Genomic DNA, 9,115 nt, shown 5'->3' with positions numbered 1-9,115 from the left:
TTTGTATTTTGTAAAAAGATTGTCTTAAAAGTGCTGACTTTGCTTTGTCTATATTGTGCCATTTATTGCACAAACAGCCATTTTCTGATTACACCACGAAATTTAAAGTGGTGGAAAAAAGAAAAGTGCAACACAACGTATTTCTGGCAGAAATCATGACGGAAAGATTGTAAATCCGCATACAACAAAGCATGGCAGTTTGGTAAAATAACCACACAAAAAAAGAGAAAAAATGGCCGATTTTTTTAATAGTGCTGAATTTTTTTTTCCCTAAACAGGGCTGTCTTAAATGCATAATAGGCCCCCAAGAAAAGCAGTGCAGGGGTCTTGCCTACACAACCACTCACAGGAATAAAAATGGAAATTATCGATAAAATTAATCTTATGTTTATTGCTTTTTCAGAAATACACACACACAGACTGCTGAATACACATAAACTGCTGAATATATTCACAGACTGCTGAATAGACACACACACAGACTGCTAAACACACACAAACATATTGCTGAATACACACAGATTGCTGAATACACACAGACAGATTGTTGAATACACGCAGACTACTGAATACACACAGACTGTTTAATATATACAGACTGTTGAATAAATACACAAACAGACTGCTAAATACACACAGAAAGACTGCTACACACACACACACAGACTGCTGAGTACATACACACACAGACTGCTGAATACACAAACATACATACAGACTTCTAAATACACACAGACAGACTGCAGTGAGGGGTGCACTGTGTGAGTAGGGATTCAGTGTGTGTAGTGGTACTCTGTTTGTGTGTAGGGGTGCAGTGTGTGTGATGGGTGCATTATATGTGTGAAGGGTGCAGTATGTGTGTGCGTGTGTAGTGGTGTAGTGTGTGAAAGGTGCTGATACCGGAGAAACTGACGGAAGCCAAGCACAGAGAGATGGACACAGGTTTCTTCAGGAAGGAAGAGATTCTTTATTCGGTTCACCGATCGGGACTCAGAGGGACTAATGTCACCAAAATACAACAAGTTCTGAGCCCCGGACAATAGTGCAGGCTCCTTATATAGGCACATAACTCCTCCCATATTAAGCTCCACCCGCACATTCTCTTGACCAATCAATACAAATAAGAATTAACTTCCTGCTTGACCGCATGGCTTGTCCAGCACAATGGAGGAGGGGAATACTACATCCTGTATTCTTGCACATGCTCCGTACACTACTGATCGTATCTTGCCACGTGCAACTAACTGATCGATACGTCAGCATATGCACGTACACATGCCACGTGGTAATCTCGGCCTACTAAATTTATTTTTACCGAGATTCCACCACATTCCCCCCTTTGATGCCTCTTGATATTTCACAATTACTTGAGGCATCACTTAACCTTGGTTTGCATACACCTCAGGTTACCATGAACCAGACCAGACTTTTCCTATGATGTGAATCCCTTAACACTCCTCTTCCTGCATTGGTTCTCCCTGATCTAGAGCCTCATATTTATATATGGCCATTATCTGTGCTGCAGCCTTCCTTTCTGCTATATTTTCGATCAGGCTTTGCACAGACCTAACTACTAAGGGGATAAGACATGGCAGGAGCAGACACAACATTAAAATCAGTAGGACTCCACCTACCAATGCCTTAAGCCCTCCAAACTGCTCATACCAGCTACCAAACCAACTACTTGGATTATACCCTTTCCATACCTGAGTAGGCACATGCGCTAGTTTAACCATATGGCTAGTAAGCACAGCTATTGCTTGCCCTTCGTCATCTATTTGAAGACAGCAATTGCTCAGGTTAAACTTCCCACATACACCTCCCTCTACTGCCAATAGGTAATCCAAGGCTAATCTATTTTGGTATACTGCTGTCCTCATCCTGGTATTATGCTTCGCTAGAAGATTAAGCGCTTGTGAGGTCTCATTAGTAATAATCTCAACCACCGCCTGTAATCTTATAATACGGTTGAGCATATAAATTGGGGTTCTATATCCAAAGGTACCATCCTCTGCCCACGTGGCTGGCCCATAATAATCTATAATACGCTGGGGAGGCCATTCATCATCTTCCCAGGCGCCTATCTCTATGGGTCCCCTTTTCTTCCTATGATTCACATCATACACTTTAACACCCAAAGTCTCACCTGTTTCAATAGGTAACAAGAAGAAGGATGGTTTGAGCATACCCAACACACATGCCCCTTCCCAGTCCTGTGGCAACTCCGAATAGGCCTTCTTACCACAGATCCAGTATAAATTTGCTGGGGCTCTCCAACTAGATGTGATGGATAAATCAAACCACACGTCCTTTAAATTGGCATATCTTGCAAACGGGTTAGATGGTTCTGAGACATTTGAAGCCGACCACCAAGTTGTATTCTTTGTATCATCATCATAAGTTTTTTGCCCTAGACAAGTTAATTCTCCCACAGAAGTATTATACATCATTCCTTTCCTTGCTATGCAAACATAACCTATGATGGAGGTCTTTAATCTCCTGTAACGGACCGTTTCAGCAGACAAGGGGTTAAAATCCGTTTAGGCGATAATCCCCTTTTTGAGAGACAGGCACAGCTACTGCAGAACACCAAACTCCCGAACTGGATACAAGATAACACTCCGAACTGGAACAGCTGAACAAGAAAAGCATACAATCCGCTTACACTCCTGGCAGTCAGCTTACAATCCAATTCCCATAGTCTTTCAGCTCCACGGTATAGCTATCTGGGGTATCACATTCCCATAAAGTCTGGTCCATAGTCCAAAGGCAGCAGGCGGGCAACCAGGCTTCTCCAGTTCACAGTGGCGAAGTTGCTTTCGCCACAATTCTCCCCTTTACCAATTAGACTAACAGGGTATCTGACCTCCTGCCGGTCAGTGCCCTGGTTAGTCCAGCAACCCACCCACAAAACAGAAACAGCAGTACAGCCCACCCACAATAACTGGTTACTACACCTGGGTAGGGGAGAACTTTGTCCAGGTCCAGGTGTCTCACCACGGCTGTGTGGGGGACTGGTAGTCTGCCCTGGTGGGTTGCTGAGTGGGCAGAGACCAGCAGTACTCTGCCCTGGTGCCAGTACTACCGCGGAAGTAGCCTGGTTGGAGCCTGGTTGTGGGAGGGAGACCCTCTGGCTATACTGCTCTGTGGCTGGGGAACAGGACCGACCGTCCCTACCCCTTGGGCTGTAAGTGCAGAGACAGTCCCATCTGCACAGTTGTGGGGCTTAACATCTCCCCTTGGTGGGTTAGGCTGCCGCTGGAGAGAGGGTGTAACAAGCTCCTCCCTCTGGACGGTAAACTGCCGCTGGGGAGAGAGGTTAGCAGCCTCCTCTCCCTGCCACTCTCTCTGCTGGTGGAAAGGGAGACCAGCTGTCTCCCCTTTCATTCTCTTGTCCTGCTGCTGGGGTGCGAGACTGACGGTCTCTGCTCTCTGCAGGACACACTGCCGCTGGGGAGGAAGGACGGCACCTTCTGCTCCCTGGGGTACACACTGCCGCTGGGGAGGAAGGAGGGCACCTTCTGCTCCCTGGGGTACACACTGCCGCTGGGGAGGAAGGACGGCACCTTCGGCTCCCTGGGTTACACACTGCCGCTGGAGAGGACGGACGACACCATCAGCTCCCTGGGGTACACACTGCCGCTGGGGAGGAAGGACGATACCTTCTGCTCCCTGGGACACACACTGCCACTGGGGAGGACGGACGACACCATCAGCTCCCTGGGGTACACACTGCCGCTGGGGAGGAAGGATGGCACCTTCCGCTCCCTGGGGTACACACTGCCGCTGGGGAGGAAGGACGATACCTTCTGCTCCCTGGAACACACACTGCCGCTGGGGAGGACGGACGACACCATCAGCTCCCTGGGGTACACACTGCCGCTGGGGAGGAAGGACGATACCTTCTGCTCCCTGGGACACACACTGCCGCTGGGGAGGACGGACGACACCATCAGCTCCCTGGTATAAACACTGCCACTGGGGAGGAAGGACGACCCCTTCATCTCCCTGGGATACACACTGCCGCTGGGGAGGAAGGACGGCACCTTCTGCTCCCTGGGTTACACACTGCCGCTGGGGAGGACGGACGACACCATCAGCTCCCTGGGGTACACACTGCCGCTGGGAGGAAGGACGGTACCTTCTGCTCCCTGGGACACACACTGCCGCTGGGGAGGACGGACGACACCATCAGCTCCCTGGGTTACACACTGCCGCTGGGGAGGATGGACGACACCATCAGCTCCCTGGGGTACACACTGCCGCTGGAGAGGAAGGACTGCACCTTCTGCTCCCTGGGCTACACACTGCCGCTGGGGAGGATGGACGACACCATCAGCTCCCTGGGGTACACACTGCCGCTGGGGAGGAAGGACTGCACCTTCTGCTCCCTGGGACATACACTGCCGCTGGGGAGGACAGACGACACCATCAGCTCCCTGGGGTACACACTGCCGCTGGGGAGGAAGGACGGCACCTTCTGCTCCCTGGGCTACACACTGCCGCTGGGGAGGATGGACGACACCATCAGCTCCCTGGGTTACACACTGCCGCTGGGGAGGATGGACGACACCATCAGCTCCCTGGGGTACACACTGCCGCTGGGGAGGAAGGACTGCACCTTCTGCTCCCTGGGACACACACTGCCGCTGGGGATCTGGGCCGACTGCCCAGCATCCCTGTAGGGCCGGTAGAGAGACCTCGGTCCCATCTCCACCTGCCTGCTGGGGGCCTTTCCAGTACCACTCCATGCAGTCCTCTACTTTGGGTTTCTCTGGTTTGTGTTGGAGGAGGATATCGGCTACCTCATCTCCTTGACCATGTCTCACCATTAACAGGATGAAATCATACTCAAGATCACGTGACCTCTGGTTCTCTTGAAGCAGTTGCTGCACAGCTGCATCAACAATCTCCTTCCGGGGATTCGGGCCATATTTGGCTATTCTTCTCAGTACCTCAGTATCAAAATCTACGCCTTCATATCGATAGAACATGACTGCTGGTGGGGACGCTGTACGGGTACTGGCGTTGCCCTCACTTTGTAAATTCCAGGGGATGGTGTTACCTGTAGCTGTCCTTCTGGTTGTAGGAACGATCCCACTTCTGCCACCAATTGTAACGGACCGTTTCAGCAGACAAGGGGTTAAAATCCGTTTAGGCGATAATCCCCTTTTTGAGAGACAGGCACAGCTACTGCAGAACACCAAACTCCCGAACTGGATACAAGATAACACTCCGAACTGGAACAGCTGAACAAGAAAAGCATACAATCCGCTTACACTCCTGGCAGTCAGCTTACAATCCAATTCCCATAGTCTTTCAGCTCCACGGTATAGCTATCTGGGGTATCACATTCCCATAAAGTCTGGTCCATAGTCCAAAGGCAGCAGGCGGGCAACCAGGCTTCTCCAGTTGTTTCGCCACATCTCCACTCAGATTTACCTCTAACACTCATCTGATAATCGGCTTGTGAAGATATTAATTGTTCAACTGCCTCAGAACCGGACATTACCTCCTTTGCTTCCCAAGGCCATTGGTCTCCCATGTTAGTACCTCCACACACATAGCAGTTGGTAACATTAAGACTACCGGCAATACTTTCAGCTAAATCAATGAACAGGTTTTTAGCATTATGGGGGATCTTATTATCTATTCTCATCTCTTCATAAAAGGAATGGTATACTTGATGAGTTTGGGAGGTTACCGTATCGGTCTCTATCCCTATAAACAATACTGTCCCAGGGTCTAAACCTGTCCCGTATATTTGAAACCCAAATAAATTACCATATCTATCCAAGAATTGGTCAGGATTATTTATAAGAATATGGACTGGATTGCATTCCATAGACTTACAGTATGGATTGGTAGGCAACTTAGTCACAATCATGTCCTTGTCTGCTGTCTGTCCCCAAGTTGCCCACCCCACACAAGACCAATATGGGCAAAAATTATATTCTCTATTTGGGCATCTAGGACTCACATACTTATTTTTACTACTGGGACAAATATATTTATCATTAGACCCATACGTTCTCTCCCATCTAAGATCCCCACATACATTCCACGGCTTTCTACCACTTGATATCGCCTTACATGCATCAAATAGCAGAACACCCGAAGAATGTGCGGATTCTAATACCGTTTTATTTATTAGGGTTCCCTGAGGATCTCCATTCCTGAGAGTCAACCAAATTGTACGGGGTTGATACTCTGGATTGAAGCACTTAGGTTCTCCTACCCCTAGATGGCATACACTATACTCTACATTTAGATATCTACACCTAGATACATCTCCTTTACATTCATATTGCGAATGCCAAATTAGGGTCTGGGAAACATGATTACCTGTTCTTGTAGTCTTAATGCATACCTCACAGCTAGGAGTGTCGGTACCTCTACCTTCCTGAATATAAAAATACATATAAATAAACATTATCATAAGCACATCTTTCGTCGGCATCCTCAGTCTTCGTCCGTGCGATGGCACCTCAGCTTCCAGGATGTAAGGGCTGCAGGGAATGGAGTTCTGCTCGTCTTCACAGGGGTCCCTTCAAGACTTTTCCTGACTTTTAAACTACACGTCGGTGAGCGGACAGGCTTTATTATGGCCGTCTCACTCACTTACCAATCTCTGAAACAATAAAATTTGTAATCCACAAGGTTCCTCGTCACTCCGACTGAGTCGTGCGCTTTAACCGGATCTTGCAGGGATTCTCTGGATCTGCTGTAGCTTGCCAAGAATCGACCGCTGCTGGTTTAACCCTGGAGTGATGTATCCACGGAGTCACTTCGGCCACTTTTATCGCTGTAGGGGTAGACAAAAGAACAACATAAGGACCTCTCCACTTGGGCCCCAACGGTACATTATTCCACTCTTTAATCCACACTTGGTCTCCTGGGTGGTAACTATGAACAGGGGGATAAATATTCACAGGTAATCTATCTTGTACCCATTTCAGTACCTCCTCCATAGTCTTACCCAATGTCAGGGTACCTGAAGCCTCTACCTGCGAAAGAGGTAGAGACTTAGCAGTTTACTCCTCCAGCAGGTCGGCTTCCTCCATCCCTCGCGGCTCTCCTAGACACTCTCACGCCGGCCGCGAGGGATCCGTCTCATTTTATGACGTCACGCACGCTGCCCGACGTCATGACGTCAGTCCGGACCGATCTGTCACTCAAGTGACTGGAAGCCACTCAGGACTCGTCGGAGGCGGGTATACTCACTGTAACCAGGGTATTTAAACCTGTTTCTCCCATTCACTCATTGCCCTGTCGTGGTTCTAGCCTGTCTAGTCACACAGTGCTCTGGCGATTTCAGTTATTCCTTTGGTTCCGACCCGGCTAGTTTGACTTACTCTGTTTCCCTCTGGTATCCTTGACCCGGCTTGTTCCTCGCTCACCTGTCCTCTCGTTCCCTCGACCTCGGCTTGTTTCTGACCATTCTCTTTACTCTCCGTACGTTAGTCCGGCCATTCTAAGGTCCGGTATACGTACCCTGTCCTGTTTGTACTTTGCGTGTTGGATCCCTGTCCCGATCCTGACACCCAACTCTACAACCTGCTGCCGAGTAATTCCTTCTCCCAACTGACTCAAATCCCCCCTTAAGTTACCAAGTACGGGAGGTGGTCACCCATACATGATTTCAAAAGGAGAGAGACCCATTCTTCTGGTAGGTGTACTGCGAATTCGTAACAGAGCTATGGGCAAAAGAACGTTCCACTTAAGTTGGGTTTCCTGACACATTTTTGCCAACTGGTTCTTAATAGTTCTATTCATTCTCTCTACCTTACCAGAACTCTGAGGTCTATATGCCGTATGAAGCCTCCACTTTATACCAAGCATATGAGTCAGTTGTTGTAGGCATTGATGAACAAAAGCTGGACCATTGTCCGATCCTATAGAGCAGGGTAGTCCATATCGGGGTATTATTTCTCGTAGCAGGAATCTCACAACTTCTCCTGCTTTCTCTGTACGAGTAGGACATGCTTCTACCCAGCCTGAATAGGTGCACACAACTACTAGTAGGTAGCGATGTCCACCAGATTTAGGCATTACTGTATAGTCAATTTGTAGATTGGACATAGGGAGTCCCCCCATAAACTGAACTCCTGGTGGCTATACTGGTCCTTGCCTTGCAATATTTTTAACACACGTCACACATCTTCGTACAATGGCTTGAGTTAAGTTGGACAATCTTGGTATGTAGAAATGTTTTCTGAGAGATTCTTCTGTACTATCTCTCCCAGAATGTGTCCCGTTGTGATAGTTTTGGACAATTTCTACCGCTAGTGATGCTGGAATAACTATTCTCCCATCTTCTAACTGATACCATTTGTTCTCCAAATACTTTCCAGGTTCAGTCTTTAACCACTCCTCTTCTTGAGCTGTATAAACTGGAGTCCATTGAGACAGTGGGGTTGGTATAAGAGCAGCTATATGTTCCACATATTCCTGTCTTCCTGATTCAGCGGCACGCTTAGCTGCATTATCTGCCATCCGGTTTCCTTTGGTTACATCACCATCTCCTCTCAGATGCGCTCAACAATGTATAATACCGACTTCTTTCGGTTCCCATACTGCTTCCAATAGTTGTAGGATTTCAGCTGCGTACTTGATTTCTTTGCCCTCTGAATTCAATAGTCCTCTTTCTTTATACAAAGCTCCGTGGGCATGAGTGGTTAAAAACGCATACTTGGAGTCCGTGTAGATGTTCACTCTTAAACCTTCAGCCAATTGTAACGCTCGTGTCAGTGCTATCAATTCTGCTTTCTGTGCTGATGTTCCTTTTGCCAGTGGCCGAGCTTCTATCACCTTGTCTATCGTTGTTACTGCATATCCTGCATAGCGGATTCCTTCTTTCACATAACTACTGCCGTCTGTGTAATATTGAACATCGGGGTTCTGGATGGGAAAATCACGAAGATCTGGTCTACTTGAGAATACTTCATCCATCACTTCCAAACAATCATGCTGACTCTCAGTAGGTTGTGGCAAAAGGGTAGCTGGATTTAAGGTATTTACAGTCTCTAAATGCACTCTTGGGTTTTCACACAACATTGCTTGATACTTGGTCATACGGCTGTTACTAAACCAATGATTTCCTTTGTAATCCAAC

This window comes from Pelobates fuscus, chromosome 7 (genome assembly GCF_036172605.1).
Source record: "Pelobates fuscus isolate aPelFus1 chromosome 7, aPelFus1.pri, whole genome shotgun sequence".
Classification (NCBI taxonomy): Eukaryota; Metazoa; Chordata; class Amphibia; order Anura; family Pelobatidae; genus Pelobates; species Pelobates fuscus.
Note: the sequence above shows the minus strand (reverse complement) of the source record.